Consider the following 16,729-nt stretch of genomic DNA (forward strand, 5'->3'; position numbering starts at 1 on the left):
AAAATGACTTAATCAAATCTGACTCTGATTGCATCAGAGAAGGCCAGGTACCTTACACCATAAAAGGTGGTTTGAAATTTTGACTTGTCTACTTAAAGATCAGCAAAATTTGATCACAAGGTCAATTACGTCCCCGGGTGGGATTGAACCACCAACCTTTCGGTTAACAGCCGAATGCGCTAACCGATTGCGCCACAGAGACAGCTTGCAAAAGCATGTACTGACAAAGGCTAAAAAGCATTCATCTAGAAAGTTTCCTAGAAAAAGGTTAAAAAGGCAATAATCTGGAGAGTTTTGCAAGATTTTTCTTCCATTGACCAACGAAGAAACACATTGGTACTTTCACATGATGAGTGAGTTCTTCAGGATCTCTGACACTTACATGAGCAGCAGAGTGGCGCAGCGGAAGCGTGCTGGGCCCATAACCCAGAGGTCGGTGGATCGAAACCATCCTTTGCTATGTGCACTTATTTTTTTGTTAATTAAATTCTTCCAAAACTGGAATTGATATTTTGACTCTTTTATTTTTACTTAAAGTACAATAACTTTTAACATTTTAATTTGTTTTAATAGTATATTGACAGCATTGTTTTCTTTCAGAAATCCACTTAATTTTCTTTACCCTATTACTGAAATGGTAATTGACAAAAACAAGCTACATTGTCACCAGAAGAGCAATGCAAAATGTACAATTGATATTTCAAAATCATCTTTCCAGCTTGAATTTCAATGATGCATTGGGGCAACGATTTTGTGAGAAACATCTTCACCCTTAAAGAAAGATTTTCTTAACTTCTTACCTGTGTGCTGATTAGATATCACCTGGTTTTCACATTAAACAGATTCCCACATGAGAAAGCAGCAAGGATGCAGTGAGGTTTATGTTTCCTGGTGTCAACCTGTATTATTTCAGTGGACATTGTAATGAGGATGCATCTTGCTGCCTTTCCAATGAAGCAAGTTTTAATCAGTAATAGGTGAAAAACCATTCCTACAAAGGTGTTAATCAGAGACTTGGCTTTGTGGACACTTTTCAGAGAGCAAATGTGTTAGCATAAAAATAAAGCCATAAAATGGAGAGCTGATTAATCACTCAATTGGATTTCTCTGCCTGCATATTTTTTTTTCTCTGCAACCCTAATGCTAAATTGTGCTTCCTGTTTTTTATAAAATGACTTAATCAAATCTGACTCTGATTGCATCAGAGAAGGCCAGGTACCTTACACCATAAAAGGTGGTTTGAAATTTTGACTTGTCTACTTAAAGATCAGCAAAATTTGATCACAAGGTCAATTACGTCCCCGGGTGGGATTGAACCACCAACCTTTCGGTTAACAGCCGAATGCGCTAACCGATTGCGCCACAGAGACAGCTTGCAAAAGCATGTACTGACAAAGGCTAAAAAGCATTCATCTAGAAAGTTTCCTAGAAAAAGGTTAAAAAGGCAATAATCTGGAGAGTTTTGCAAGATTTTTCTTCCATTGACCAACGAAGAAACACATTGGTACTTTCACATGATGAGTGAGTTCTTCAGGATCTCTGACACTTACATGAGCAGCAGAGTGGCGCAGCGGAAGCGTGCTGGGCCCATAACCCCGAGGTCGGTGGATCGAAACCATCCTTTGCTATGTGCACTTATTTTTTTGTTAATTAAATTCTTCCAAAACTGGAATTGATATTTTGACTCTTTTATTTTTACTTAAAGTACAATAACTTTTAACATTTTAATTTGTTTTAATAGTATATTGACAGCATTGTTTTCTTTCAGAAATCCACTTAATTTTCTTTACCCTATTACTGAAATGGTAATTGACAAAAACAAGCTACATTGTCACCAGAAGAGCAATGCAAAATGTACAATTGATATTTCAAAATCATCTTTCCAGCTTGAATTTCAATGATGCATTGGGGCAACGATTTTGTGAGAAACATCTTCACCCTTAAAGAAAGATTTTCTTAACTTCTTACCTGTGTGCTGATTAGATATCACCTGGTTTTCACATTAAACAGATTCCCACGTGAGAAAGCAGCAAGGATGCAGTGAGGTTTATGTTTCCTGGTGTCAACCTGTATTATTTCAGTGGACATTGTAATGAGGATGCATCTTGCTGCCTTTCCAATGAAGCAAGTTTTAATCAGTAATAGGTGAAAAACCATTCCTACAAAGGTGTTAATCAGAGACTTGGCTTTGTGGACACTTTTCAGAGAGCAAATGTGTTAGCATAAAAATAAAGCCATAAAATGGAGAGCTGATTAATCACTCAATTGGATTTCTCTGCCTGCATATTTTTTTTTCTCTGCAACCCCAATGCTAAATTGTGCTTCCTGTTTTTTATAAAATGACTTAATCAAATCTGACTCTGATTGCATCAGAGAAGGCCAGGTACCTTACACCATAAAAGGTGGTTTGAAATTTTGACTTGTCTACTTAAAGATCACCAAAATTTGATCACAAGGTCAATTACGTCCCTGGGTGGGATTGAACCACCAACCTTTCGGTTAACAGCCGAATGCGCTAACCGATTGCGCCACAGAGACAGCTTGCAAAAGCATGTACTGACAAAGGCTAAAAAGCATTCATCTAGAAAGTTTCCTAGAAAAAGGTTAAAAAGGCAATAATCTGGAGAGTTTTGCAAGATTTTTCTTCCATTGACCAACGAAGAAACACATTGGTACTTTCACATGATGAGTGAGTTCTTCAGGATCTCTGACACTTACATGAGCAGCAGAGTGGCGCAGCGGAAGCGTGCTGGGCCCATAACCCAGAGGTCGGTGGATCGAAACCATCCTTTGCTATGTGCACTTATTTTTTTGTTAATTAAATTCTTCCAAAACTGGAATTGATATTTTGACTCTTTTATTTTTACTTAAAGAACAATAACTTTTAACATTTTAATTTGTTTTAATAGTATATTGACAGCATTGCTTTCTTTCAGAAATCCACTTAATTTTCTTTACCCTATTACTGAAATGGTAATTGACAAAAACAAGCTACATTGTCACCAGAAGAGCAATGCAAAATGTACAATTGATATTTCAAAATCATCTTTCCAGCTTGAATTTCAATGATGCATTGGGGCAACGATTTTGTGAGAAACATCTTCACCCTTAAAGAAAGATTTTCTTAACTTCTTACCTGTGTGCTGATTAGATATCACCTGGTTTTCACATTAAACAGATTCCCACTTGAGAAAGCAGCAAGGATGCAGTGAAGTTTATGTTTCCTGGTGTCAACCTGTATTATTTCAGTGGACATTGTAATGAGGATGCATCTTGCTGCCTTTCCAATGAAGCAAGTTTTAATCAGTAATAGGTGAAAAACCATTCCTACAAAGGTGTTAATCAGAGACTTGGCTTTGTGGACACTTTTCAGAGAGCAAATGTGTTAGCATAAAAATAAATCCATAAAATGGAGAGCTGATTAATCACTCAATTGGATTTCTCTGCCTGCATATTTTTTTTTCTCTGCAACCCCAATGCTAAATTGTGCTTCCTGTTTTTTATAAAATGACTTAATCAAATCTGACTCTGATTGCATCAGAGAAGGCCAGGTACCTTACACCATAAAAGGTGGTTTAAAATTTTGACTTGTCTACTTAAAGATCACCAAAATTTGATCACAAGGTCAATTACGTCCCCGGGTGGGATTGAACCACCAACCTTTCGGTTAACAGCCGAATGCGCTAACCGATTGCGCCACAGAGACAGCTTGCAAAAGCATGTACTGACAAAGGCTAAAAAGCATTCATCTAGAAAGTTTCCTAGAAAAAGGTTAAAAAGGCAATAATCTGGAGAGTTTTGCAAGATTTTTCTTCCATTGACCAACGAAGAAACACATTGGTACTTTCACATGATGAGTGAGTTCTTCAGGATCTCTGACACTAACATGAGCAGCAGAGTGGCGCAGCGGAAGCGTGCTGGGCCCATAACCCAGAGGTCGGTGGATCGAAACCATCCTTTGCTATGTGCACTTATTTTTTTGTTAATTAAATTCTTCCAAAACTGGAATTGATATTTTGACTCTTTTATTTTTACTTAAAGTACAATAACTTTTAACATTTTAATTTGTTTTAATAGTATATTGAAAGCATTGTTTTCTTTCAGAAATCCACTTAATTTTCTTTACCCTATTACTGAAATGGTAATTGACAAAAACAAGCTACATTGTCACCAGAAGAGCAATGCAAAATGTACAATTGATATTTCAAAATCATCTTTCCAGCTTGAATTTCAATGATGCATTGGGGCAACGATTTTGTGAGAAACATCTTCACCCTTAAAGAAAGATTTTCTTAACTTCTTACCTGTGTGCTGATTAGATATCACCTGGTTTTCACATTAAACAGATTCCCACATGAGAAAGCAGCAAGGATGCAGTGAGGTTTATGTTTCCTGGTGTCAACCTGTATTATTTCAGTGGACATTGTAATGAGGATGCATCTTGCTGCCTTTCCAATGAAGCAAGTTTTAATCAGTAATAGGTGAAAAACCATTCCTACAAAGGTGTTAATCAGAGACTTGGCTTTGTGGACACTTTTCAGAGAGCAAATGTGTTAGCATAAAAATAAAGCCATAAAATGGAGAGCTGATTAATCACTCAATTGGATTTCTCTGCCTGCATATTTTTTTTTCTCTGCAACCCCAATGCTAAATTGTGCTTCCTGTTTTTTATAAAATGACTTAATCAAATCTGACTCTGATTGCATCAGAGAAGGCCAGGTACCTTACACCATAAAAGGTGGTTTGAAATTTTGACTTGTCTACTTAAAGATCAGCAAAATTTGATCACAAGGTCAATTACGTCCCCGGGTGGGATTGAACCACCAACCTTTCGGTTAACAGCCGAATGCGCTAACCGATTGCGCCACAGAGACAGCTTGCAAAAGCATGTACTGACAAAGGCTAAAAAGCATTCATCTAGAAAGTTTCCTAGAAAAAGGTTAAAAAGGCAATAATCTGGAGAGTTTTGCAAGATTTTTCTTCCATTGACCAACGAAGAAACACATTGGTACTTTCACATGATGAGTGAGTTCTTCAGGATCTCTGACACTTACATGAGCAGCAGAGTGGCGCAGCGGAAGCGTGCTGGGCCCATAACCCAGAGGTCGGTGGATCGAAACCATCCTTTGCTATGTGCACTTATTTTTTTGTTAATTAAATTCTTCCAAAACTGGAATTGATATTTTGACTCTTTTATTTTTACTTAAAGTACAATAACTTTTAACATTTTAATTTGTTTTAATAGTATATTGACAGCATTGTTTTCTTTCAGAAATCCACTTAATTTTCTTTACCCTATTACTGAAATGGTAATTGACAAAAACAAGCTACATTGTCACCAGAAGAGCAATGCAAAATGTACAATTGATATTTCAAAATCATCTTTCCAGCTTGAATTTCAATGATGCATTGGGGCAACGATTTTGTGAGAAACATCTTCACCCTTAAAGAAAGATTTTCTTAACTTCTTACCTGTGTGCTGATTAGATATCACCTGGTTTTCACATTAAACAGATTCCCACTTGAGAAAGCAGCAAGGATGCAGTGAGGTTTATGTTTCCTGGTGTCAACCTGTATTATTTCAGTGGACATTGTAATGAGGATGCATCTTGCTGCCTTTCCAATGAAGCAAGTTTTAATCAGTAATAGGTGAAAAACCATTCCTACAAAGGTGTTAATCAGAGACTTGGCTTTGTGGACACTTTTCAGAGAGCAAATGTGTTAGCATAAAAATAAAGCCATAAAATGGAGAGCTGATTAATCACTCAATTGGATTTCTCTGCCTGCATATTTTTTTTTCTCTGCAACCCCAATGCTAAATTGTGCTTCCTGTTTTTTATAAAATGACTTAATCAAATCTGACTCTGATTGCATCAGAGAAGGCCAGGTACCTTATACCATAAAAGGTGGTTTGAAATTTTGACTTGTCTACTTAAAGATCACCAAAATTTGATCTCAAGGTCAATTACGTCCCCGGGTGGGATTGAACCACCAACCTTTCAGTTAACAGCCGAATGCGCTAACCGATTGCGCCACAGAGACAGCTTGCAAAAGCATGTACTGACAAAGGCTAAAAAGCATTCATCTAGAAAGTTTCCTAGAAAAAGGTTAAAAAGGCAATAATCTGGAGAGTTTTGCAAGATTTTTCTTCCATTGACCAACGAAGAAACACATTGGTACTTTCACATGATGAGTGAGTTCTTCAGGATCTCTGACACTTACATGAGCAGCAGAGTGGCGCAGCGGAAGCGTGCTGGGCCCATAACCCAGAGGTCGGTGGATCGAAACCATCCTTTGCTATGTGCACTTATTTTTTTGTTAATTAAATTCTTCCAAAACTGGAATTGATATTTTGACTCTTTTATTTTTACTTAAAGTACAATAACTTTTAACATTTTAATTTGTTTTAATAGTATATTGACAGCATTGTTTTCTTTCAGAAATCCACTTAATTTTCTTTACCCTATTACTGAAATGGTAATTGACAAAAACAAGCTACATTGTCACCAGAAGAGCAATGCAAAATGTACAATTGATATTTCAAAATCATCTTTCCAGCTTGAATTTCAATGATGCATTGGGGCAACGATTTTGTGAGAAACATCTTCACCTTTAAAGAAAGATTTTCTTAACTTCTTACCTGTGTGCTGATTAGATATCACCTGGTTTTCACATTAAACAGATTCCCACTTGAGAAAGCAGCAAGGATGCAGTGAGGTTTATGTTTCCTGGTGTCAACCTGTATTATTTCAGTGGACATTGTAATGAGGATGCATCTTGCTGCCTTTCCAATGAAGCAAGTTTTAATCAGTAATAGGTGAAAAACCATTCCTACAAAGGTGTTAATCAGAGACTTGGCTTTGTGGACACTTTTCAGAGAGCAAATGTGTTAGCATAAAAATAAAGCCATAAAATGGAGAGCTGATTAATCACTCAATTGGATTTCTCTGCCTGCATAATTTTTTTTCTCTGCAACCCCAATGCTAAATTGTGCTTCCTGTTTTTTATAAAATGACTTAATCAAATCTGACTCTGATTGCATCAGAGAAGGCCAGGTACCCTACACTATAAGAGGTGGTTTAAAATTTTGACTTGTCTACTTAAAGATCAGCAAAATTTGATCACAAGGTCAATTACGTCCCTGGGTGGTATTGAACCACCAGCCTTTCGGTTAACAGCCGCATGCGCTAACCGATTGCACCACAGAGACAACTTGCAAAAGCATGTACTAACAAAGGCTAAAAAGCATTCATCTAGAAAGTTTCCTAGAAAAAGGTTAAAAAGGCAATAATCTGGAGAGTTTTGCAAGATTTTTCTTACATTGACCAACGAAGAAACACATTGGTACTTTCACATGATGAGTGAGTACTTCAGGATCTCTGACACTTACATGAGCAGCAGAGTGGTGCAGCGGAAGCGTGCTGGGCCCATAACCCAGAGGTCGGTGGATCGAAACCATCCTTTGCTATGTGCACTTATTTTTTTGTTAATTAAATTCTTCCAAAACTGGAATTGATGTTTTGACTCTTTTATTTTTACTTAAAGTACAATAACTTTTAACATTTTAATTTGTTTTAATAGTATATTGACAGCATTGTTTTCTTTCAGAAATCCACTTAATTTTCTTTACCCTATTACTGAAATGGTAATTGACAAAAACAAGCTACATTGTCACCAGAAGAGCAATGCAAAATGTACAATTGATATTTCAAAATCATCTTTCCAGCTTGAATTTCAATGATGCATTGGGGCAACGATTTTGTGAGAAACATCTTCACCCTTAAAGAAAGATTTTCTTAACTTCTTACCTGTGTGCTGATTAGATATCACCTGGTTTTCACATTAAACAGATTCCCACATGAGAAAGCAGCAAGGATGCAGTGAGGTTTATGTTTCCTGGTGTCAACCTGTATTATTTCAGTGTACATTGTAATGAGGATGCATCTTGCTGCCTTTCCAATGAAGCAAGTTTTAATCAGTAATAGGTGAAAAACCATTCCTACAAAGGTGTTAATCAGAGACTTGGCTTTGTGGACACTTTTCAGAGAGCAAATGTGTTAGCATAAAAATAAAGCCATAAAATGGAGAGCTGATTAATCACTCAATTGGATTTCTCTGCCTGCATATTTTTTTTTCTCTGCAACCCCAATGCTAAATTGTGCTTCCTGTTTTTTATAAAATGACTTAATCAAATCTGACTCTGATTGCATCAGAGAAGGCCAGGTACCTTACACCATAAAAGGTGGTTTGAAATTTTGACTTGTCTACTTAAAGATCAGCAAAATTTGATCACAAGGTCAATTACGTCCCCGGGTGGGATTGAACCACCAACCTTTCGGTTAACAGCCGAATGCGCTAACCGATTGCGCCACAGAGACAGCTTGCAAAAGCATGTACTGACAAAGGCTAAAAAGCATTCATCTAGAAAGTTTCCTAGAAAAAGGTTAAAAAGGCAATAATCTGGAGAGTTTTGCAAGATTTTTCTTCCATTGACCAACGAAGAAACACATTGGTACTTTCACATGATGAGTGAGTTCTTCAGGATCTCTGACACTTACATGAGCAGCAGAGTGGCGCAGCGGAAGCGTGCTGGGCCCACAACCCAGAGGTCGGTGGATCGAAACCATCCTTTGCTATGTGCACTTATTTTTTTGTTAATTAAATTCTTCCAAAACTGGAATTGATATTTTGACTCTTTTATTTTTACTTAAAGTACAATAACTTTTAACATTTTAATTTGTTTTAATAGTATATTGACAGCATTGTTTTCTTTCAGAAATCCACTTAATTTTCTTTACCCTATTACTGAAATGGTAATTGACAAAAACAAGCTACATTGTCACCAGAAGAGCAATGCAAAATGTACAATTGATATTTCAAAATCATCTTTCCAGCTTGAATTTCAATGATGCATTGGGGCAACGATTTTGTGAGAAACATCTTCACCCTTAAAGAAAGATTTTCTTAACTTCTTACCTGTGTGCTGATTAGATATCACCTGGTTTTCACATTAAACAGATTCCCACTTGAGAAAGCAGCAAGGATGCAGTGAGGTTTATGTTTCCTGGTGTCAACCTGTATTATTTCAGTGGACATTGTAATGAGGATGCATCTTGCTGCCTTTCCAATGAAGCAAGTTTTAATCAGTAATAGGTGAAAAACCATTCCTACAAAGGTGTTAATCAGAGACTTGGCTTTGTGGACACTTTTCAGAGAGCAAATGTGTTAGCATAAAAATAAAGCCATAAAATGGAGAGCTGATTAATCACTCAATTGGATTTCTCTGCCTGCATATTTTTTTTTCTCTGCAACCCCAATGCTAAATTGTGCTTCCTGTTTTTTATAAAATGACTTAATCAAATCTGACTCTGATTGCATCAGAGAAGGCCAGGTACCTTACACCATAAAAGGTGGTTTGAAATTTTGACTTGTCTACTTAAAGATCAGCAAAATTTGATCACAAGGTCAATTACGTCCCCGGGTGGGATTGAACCACCAACCTTTCGGTTAACAGCCGAATGCGCTAACCGATTGCGCCACAGAGACAGCTTGCAAAAGCATGTACTGACAAAGGCTAAAAAGCATTCATCTAGAAAGTTTCCTAGAAAAAGGTTAAAAAGGCAATAATCTGGAGAGTTTTGCAAGATTTTTCTTCCATTGACCAACGAAGAAACACATTGGTACTTTCACATGATGAGTGAGTTCTTCAGGATCTCTGACACTTACATGAGCAGCAGAGTGGCGCAGCGGAAGCGTGCTGGGCCCATAACCCAGAGGTCGGTGGATCGAAACCATCCTTTGCTATGTGCACTTATTTTTTTGTTAATTAAATTCTTCCAAAACTGGAATTGATATTTTGACTCTTTTATTTTTACTTAAAGAACAATAACTTTTAACATTTTAATTTGTTTTAATAGTATATTGACAGCATTGCTTTCTTTCAGAAATCCACTTAATTTTCTTTACCCTATTACTGAAATGGTAATTGACAAAAACAAGCTACATTGTCACCAGAAGAGCAATGCAAAATGTACAATTGATATTTCAAAATCATCTTTCCAGCTTGAATTTCAATGATGCATTGGGGCAACGATTTTGTGAGAAACATCTTCACCTTTAAAGAAAGATTTTCTTAACTTCTTACCTGTGTGCTGATTAGATATCACCTGGTTTTCACATTAAACAGATTCCCACTTGAGAAAGCAGCAAGGATGCAGTGAGGTTTATGTTTCCTGGTGTCAACCTGTATTATTTCAGTGGACATTGTAATGAGGATGCATCTTGCTGCCTTTCCAATGAAGCAAGTTTTAATCAGTAATAGGTGAAAAACCATTCCTACAAAGGTGTTAATCAGAGACTTGGCTTTGTGGACACTTTTCAGAGAGCAAATGTGTTAGCATAAAAATAAAGCCATAAAATGGAGAGCTGATTAATCACTCAATTGGATTTCTCTGCCTGCATAATTTTTTTTCTCTGCAACCCCATGCTAAATTGTGCTTCCTGTTTTTTATAAAATGACTTAATCAAATCTGACTCTGATTGCATCAGAGAAGGCCAGGTACCCTACACTATAAGAGGTGGTTTAAAATTTTGACTTGTCTACTTAAAGATCAGCAAAATTTGATCACAAGGTCAATTACGTCCCTGGGTGGTATTGAACCACCAGCCTTTCGGTTAACAGCCGCATGCGCTAACCGATTGCACCACAGAGACAACTTGCAAAAGCATGTACTAACAAAGGCTAAAAAGCATTCATCTAGAAAGTTTCCTAGAAAAAGGTTAAAAAGGCAATAATCTGGAGAGTTTTGCAAGATTTTTCTTACATTGACCAACGAAGAAACACATTGGTACTTTCACATGATGAGTGAGTACTTCAGGATCTCTGACACTTACATGAGCAGCAGAGTGGTGCAGCGGAAGCGTGCTGGGCCCATAACCCAGAGGTCGGTGGATCGAAACCATCCTCTGCTATGTGCACTTATTTTTTTGTTAATTAAATTCTTCCAAAACTGGAATTGATATTTTGACTCTTTTATTTTTACTTAAAGTACAATAACTTTTAACATTTTAATTTGTTTTAATAGTATATTGACAGCATTGTTTTCTTTCAGAAATCCACTTAATTTTCTTTACCCTATTACTGAAATGGTAATTGACAAAAACAAGCTACATTGTCACCAGAAGAGCAATGCAAAATGTACAATTGATATTTCAAAATCATCTTTCCAGCTTGAATTTCAATGATGCATTGGGGCAACGATTTTGTGAGAAACATCTTCACCCTTAAAGAAAGATTTTCTTAACTTCTTACCTGTGTGCTGATTAGATATCACCTGGTTTTCACATTAAACAGATTCCCACTTGAGAAAGCAGCAAGGATGCAGTGAGGTTTATGTTTCCTGGTGTCAACCTGTATTATTTCAGTGGACATTGTAATGAGGATGCATCTTGCTGCCTTTCCAATGAAGCAAGTTTTAATCAGTAATAGGTGAAAAACCATTCCTTCAAAGGTGTTAATCAGAGACTTGGCTTTGTGGACACTTTTCAGAGAGCAAATGTGTTAGCATAAAAATAAAGCCATAAAATGGAGAGCTGATTAATCACTCAATTGGATTTCTCTGCCTGCATAATTTTTTTTCTCTGCAACCCCATGCTAAATTGTGCTTCCTGTTTTTTATAAAATGACTTAATCAAATCTGACTGCATCAGAGAAGGCCTGGTACCCTACACTATAAGAGGTGGTTTGAAATTTTGACTTGTCTACTTAAAGATCAGCAAAATTTGATCACAAGGTCAATTACGTCCCTGGGTGGTATTGAACCACCAGCCTTTCGGTTAACAGCCGAATGCGCTAACCGATTGCGCCACAAAGACAGCTTGTAAAAGCATGTACTGACAAAGGCTAAAAAGCATTCATCTAGAAAGTTTCCTAGAAAAAGGTTAAAAAGGCAATAATCTGGAGAGTTTTGCAAGATTTTTCTTCCATTGACCAACGAAGAAACACATTGGTACTTTCACATGATGAGTGAGTTCTTCAGGATCTCTGACACTTACATGAGCAGCAGAGTGGCGCAGCGGAAGCGTGCTGGGCCCATAACCCAGAGGTCGGTGGATCGAAACCATCCTTTGCTATGTGCACTTATTTTTTTGTTAATTAAATTCTTCCAAAACTGGAATTGATATTTTGACTCTTTTATTTTTACTTAAAGTACAATAACTTTTAACATTTTAATTTGTTTTAATAGTATATTGACAGCATTGTTTTCTTTCAGAAATCCACTTAATTTTCTTTACCCTATTACTGAAATGGTAATTGACAAAAACAAGCTACATTGTCACCAGAAGAGCAATGCAAAATGTACAATTGATATTTCAAAATCATCTTTCCATCTTGAATTTCAATGATGCATTGGGGCAACGATTTTGTGAGAAACATCTTCACCCTTAAAGAAAGATTTTCTTAACTTCTTACCTGTGTGCTGATTAGATATCACCTGGTTTTCACATTAAACAGATTCCCACGTGAGAAAGAAGCAAGGATGCAGTGAGGTTTATGTTTCCTGGTGTCAACCTGTATTATTTCAGTGGACATTGTAATGAGGATGCATCTTGCTGCCTTTTCAATGAAGCAAGTTTTAATCAGTAATAGGTGAAAAACCATTCCTACAAAGGTGTTAATCAGAGACTTGGCTTTGTGGACACTTTTCAGAGAGCAAATGTGTTAGCATAAAAATAAAGCCATAAAATGGAGAGCTGATTAATCACTCAATTGGATTTCTCTGCCTGCATATTTTTTTTTCTCTGCAACCCCAATGCTAAATTGTGCTTCCTGTTTTTTATAAAATGACTTAATCAAATCTGACTCTGATTGCATCAGAGAAGGCCAGGTACCTTACACCATAAAAGGTGGTTTGAAATTTTGACTTGTCTACTTAAAGATCACCAAAATTTGATCACAAGGTCAATTACGTCCCCGGGTGGGATTGAACCACCAACCTTTCGGTTAACAGCCGAATGCGCTAACCGATTGCGCCACAGAGACAGCTTGCAAAAGCATGTACTGACAAAGGCTAAAAAGCATTCATCTAGAAAGTTTCCTAGAAAAAGGTTAAAAAGGCAATAATCTGGAGAGTTTTGCAAGATTTTTCTTCCATTGACCAACGAAGAAACACATTGGTACTTTCACATGATGAGTGAGTTCTTCAGGATCTCTGACACTTACATGAGCAGCAGAGTGGCGCAGTGGAAGCGTGCTGGGCCCATAACCCAGAGGTCGGTGGATCGAAACCATCCTTTGCTATGTTAATTAAATTCTTCCAAAACTGGAATTGATATTTTGACTCTTTTATTTTTACTTAAAGTACAATAACTTTTAACATTTTAATTTGTTTTAATAGTATATTGACAGCATTGTTTTCTTTCAGAAATCCACTTAATTTTCTTTACCCTATTACTGAAATGGTAATTGACAAAAACAAGCTACATTGTCACCAGAAGAGCAATGCAAAATGTACAATTGATATTTCAAAATCATCTTTCCATCTTGAACTTCAATGATGCATTGGGGCAACGATTTTGTGAGAAACATCTTCACCCTTAAAGAAAGATTTTCTTAACTTCTTACCTGTGTGCTGATTAGATATCACCTGGTTTTCACATTAAACAGATTCCCACTTGAGAAAGCAGCAAGGATGCAGTGAGGTTTATGTTTCCTGGTGTCAACCTGTATTATTTCAGTGGACATTGTAATGAGGATGCATCTTGCTGCCTTTCCAATGAAGCAAGTTTTAATCAGTAATAGGTGAAAAACCATTCCTACAAAGGTGTTAATCAGAGACTTGGCTTTGTGGACACTTTTCAGAGAGCAAATGTGTTAGCATAAAAATAAAGCCATAAAATGGAGAGCTGATTAATCACTCAATTGGATTTCTCTGCCTGCATAATTTTTTTTCTCTGCAACCCCATGCTAAATTGTGCTTCCTGTTTTTTATAAAATGACTTAATCAAATCTGACTCTGATTGCATCAGAGAAGGCCTGGTACCCTACACTATAAGAGGTGGTTTGAAATTTTGACTTGTCTACTTAAAGATCAGCAAAATTTAATCACAAGGTCAATTACATCCCTGGGTGGTATTGAACCACCAACCTTTCGGTTAACAGCCAAATGCGCTAACCGATTGCGCCACAGAGACAGCTTGCAAAAGCATGTACTGACAAAGGCTAAAAAGCATTCATCTAGAAAGTTTCCTAGAAAAAGGTTAAAAAGGCAATAATCTGGAGAGTTTTGCAAGATTTTTCTTCCATTGACCAACGAAGAAACACATTGGTACTTTCACATGATGAGTGAGTTCTTCAGGATCTCTGACACTTACATGAGCAGCAGAGTGGCGCAGCGGAAGCGTGCTGGGCCCATAACCCAGAGGTCGGTGAATCGAAACCATCCTTTGCTATGTGCACTTATTTTTTTGTTAATTAAATTCTTCCAAAACTGGAATTGATATTTTGACTCTTTTATTTTTACTTAAAGTACAATAACTTTTAACATTTTAATTTGTTTTAATAGTATATTGACAGCATTGTTTTCTTTCAGAAATCCACTTAATTTTCTTTACCCTATTACTGAAATGGTAATTGACAAAAACAAGCTACATTGTCACCAGAAGAGCAATGCAAAATGTACAATTGATATTTCAAAATCATCTTTCCAGCTTGAATTTCAATGATGCATTGGGGCAACGATTTTGTGAGAAACATCTTCACCCTTAAAGAAAGATTTTCTTAACTTCTTACCTGTGTGCTGATTAGATATCACCTGGTTTTCACATTAAACAGATTCCCACGTGAGAAAGAAGCAAGGATGCAGTGAGGTTTATGTTTCCTGGTGTCAACCTGTATTATTTCAGTGGACATTGTAATGAGGATGCATCTTGCTGCCTTTTCAATGAAGCAAGTTTTAATCAGTAATAGGTGAAAAACCATTCCTACAAAGGTGTTAATCAGAGACTTGGCTTTGTGGACACTTTTCAGAGAGCAAATGTGTTAGCATAAAAATAAAGCCATAAAATGGAGAGCTGATTAATCACTCAATTGGATTTCTCTGCCTGCATATTTTTTTTTCTCTGCAACCCCATGCTAAATTGTGCTTCCTGTTTTTTATAAAATGACTTAATCAAATCTGACTCTGATTGCATCAGAGAAGGCCAGGTACCTTACACCATAAAAGGTGGTTTGAAATTTTGACTTGTCTACTTAAAGATCACCAAAATTTGATCACAAGGTCAATTACGTCCCCGGGTGGGATTGAACCACCAACCTTTCGGTTAACAGCCGAATGCGCTAACCGATTGCGCCACAGAGACAGCTTGCAAAAGCATGTACTGACAAAGGCTAAAAAGCATTCATCTAGAAAGTTTCCTAGAAAAAGGTTAAAAAGGCAATAATCTGGAGAGTTTTGCAAGATTTTTCTTCCATTGACCAACGAAGAAACACATTGGTACTTTCACATGATGAGTGAGTACTTCAGGATCTCTGACACTTACATGAGCAGCAGAGTGGCGCAGCGGAAGCGTGCTGGGCCCATAACCCAGAGGTCGGTGGATCGAAACCATCCTTTGCTATGTGCACTTATTTTTTTGTTAATTAAATTCTTCCAAAACTGGAATTGATATTTTGACTCTTTTATTTTTACTTAAAGTACAATAACTTTTAACATTTTAATTTGTTTTAATAGTATATTGACAGCATTGTTTTCTTTCAGAAATCCACTTAATTTTCTTTACCCTATTACTGAAATGGTAATTGACAAAAACAAGCTACATTGTCACCAGAAGAGCAATGCAAAATGTACAATTGATATTTCAAAATCATCTTTCCAGCTTGAATTTCAATGATGCATTGGGGCAACGATTTTGTGAGAAACATCTTCACCCTTAAAGAAAGATTTTCTTAACTTCTTACCTGTGTGCTGATTAGATATCACCTGGTTTTCACATTAAACAGATTCCCACGTGAGAAAGAAGCAAGGATGCAGTGAGGTTTATGTTTCCTGGTGTCAACCTGTATTATTTCAGTGGACATTGTAATGAGGATGCATCTTGCTGCCTTTTCAATGAAGCAAGTTTTAATCAGTAATAGGTGAAAAACCATTCCTACAAAGGTGTTAATCAGAGACTTGGCTTTGTGGACACTTTTCAGAGAGGAAATGTGTTAGCATAAAAATAAAGCCATAAAATGGAGAGCTGATTAATCACTCAATTGGATTTCTCTGCCTGCATATTTTTTTTTCTCTGCAACCCCAATGCTAAATTGTGCTTCCTGTTTTTTATAAAATGACTTAATCAAATCTGACTCTGATTGCATCAGAGAAGGCCAGGTACCTTACACCATAAAAGGTGGTTTGAAATTTTGACTTGTCTACTTAAAGATCACCAAAATTTGATCACAAGGTCAATTACGTCCCCGGGTGGGATTGAACCACCAACCTTTCGGTTAACAGCCGAATGCGCTAACCGATTGCGCCACAGAGACAGCTTGCAAAAGCATGTACTGACAAAGGCTAAAAAGCATTCATCTAGAAAGTTTCCTAGAAAAAGGTTAAAAAGGCAATAATCTGGAGAGTTTTGCAAGATTTTTCTTCCATTGACCAACGAAGAAACACATTGGTACTTTCACATGATGAGTGAGTTCTTCAGGATCTCTGACACTTACATGAGCAGCAGAGTGGCGCAG

General features: G+C 36.9%; 14 non-coding genes across 14 annotated transcripts; 2 read left to right on the top strand and 12 right to left on the bottom strand.

Moving 5' to 3' along the window:
- Window positions 1-128: 128 nt before the first annotated feature.
- Window positions 129-202, bottom strand: TRNAN-GUU (transfer RNA asparagine (anticodon GUU)). The gene has a single exon. It is a non-coding gene; the product is annotated as a tRNA-Asn (tRNA).
- A 1,094-nt stretch (window positions 203-1,296) lies between these two features.
- Window positions 1,297-1,370, bottom strand: TRNAN-GUU (transfer RNA asparagine (anticodon GUU)). The gene has a single exon. It is a non-coding gene; the product is annotated as a tRNA-Asn (tRNA).
- A 1,094-nt stretch (window positions 1,371-2,464) lies between these two features.
- Window positions 2,465-2,538, bottom strand: TRNAN-GUU (transfer RNA asparagine (anticodon GUU)). Its single transcript has one exon. It is a non-coding gene; the product is annotated as a tRNA-Asn (tRNA).
- Window positions 2,539-3,632: 1,094 nt separating this feature from the next.
- On the bottom strand, window positions 3,633-3,706 carry TRNAN-GUU (transfer RNA asparagine (anticodon GUU)). The gene has a single exon. It is a non-coding gene; the product is annotated as a tRNA-Asn (tRNA).
- Window positions 3,707-4,800: 1,094 nt separating this feature from the next.
- On the bottom strand, window positions 4,801-4,874 carry TRNAN-GUU (transfer RNA asparagine (anticodon GUU)). Its single transcript has one exon. It is a non-coding gene; the product is annotated as a tRNA-Asn (tRNA).
- A 1,094-nt stretch (window positions 4,875-5,968) lies between these two features.
- Window positions 5,969-6,042, bottom strand: TRNAN-GUU (transfer RNA asparagine (anticodon GUU)). The gene has a single exon. It is a non-coding gene; the product is annotated as a tRNA-Asn (tRNA).
- Window positions 6,043-8,304: 2,262 nt separating this feature from the next.
- On the bottom strand, window positions 8,305-8,378 carry TRNAN-GUU (transfer RNA asparagine (anticodon GUU)). The gene has a single exon. It is a non-coding gene; the product is annotated as a tRNA-Asn (tRNA).
- A 186-nt stretch (window positions 8,379-8,564) lies between these two features.
- Window positions 8,565-8,636, top strand: TRNAV-CAC (transfer RNA valine (anticodon CAC)). The gene has a single exon. It is a non-coding gene; the product is annotated as a tRNA-Val (tRNA).
- Window positions 8,637-9,472: 836 nt separating this feature from the next.
- Window positions 9,473-9,546, bottom strand: TRNAN-GUU (transfer RNA asparagine (anticodon GUU)). Its single transcript has one exon. It is a non-coding gene; the product is annotated as a tRNA-Asn (tRNA).
- A 2,254-nt stretch (window positions 9,547-11,800) lies between these two features.
- Window positions 11,801-11,874, bottom strand: TRNAN-GUU (transfer RNA asparagine (anticodon GUU)). The gene has a single exon. It is a non-coding gene; the product is annotated as a tRNA-Asn (tRNA).
- A 1,094-nt stretch (window positions 11,875-12,968) lies between these two features.
- TRNAN-GUU (transfer RNA asparagine (anticodon GUU)) lies at window positions 12,969-13,042 on the bottom strand. Its single transcript has one exon. It is a non-coding gene; the product is annotated as a tRNA-Asn (tRNA).
- A 186-nt stretch (window positions 13,043-13,228) lies between these two features.
- Window positions 13,229-13,300, top strand: TRNAM-CAU (transfer RNA methionine (anticodon CAU)). The gene has a single exon. It is a non-coding gene; the product is annotated as a tRNA-Met (tRNA).
- Window positions 13,301-15,286: 1,986 nt separating this feature from the next.
- TRNAN-GUU (transfer RNA asparagine (anticodon GUU)) lies at window positions 15,287-15,360 on the bottom strand. The gene has a single exon. It is a non-coding gene; the product is annotated as a tRNA-Asn (tRNA).
- A 1,094-nt stretch (window positions 15,361-16,454) lies between these two features.
- On the bottom strand, window positions 16,455-16,528 carry TRNAN-GUU (transfer RNA asparagine (anticodon GUU)). Its single transcript has one exon. It is a non-coding gene; the product is annotated as a tRNA-Asn (tRNA).
- Between the last annotated feature and the right edge of the window lie 201 nt (window positions 16,529-16,729).

Source organism: Pseudophryne corroboree, chromosome 4, assembly GCF_028390025.1.
Source record: "Pseudophryne corroboree isolate aPseCor3 chromosome 4, aPseCor3.hap2, whole genome shotgun sequence".
Taxonomy (NCBI): domain Eukaryota; kingdom Metazoa; phylum Chordata; class Amphibia; order Anura; family Myobatrachidae; genus Pseudophryne; species Pseudophryne corroboree.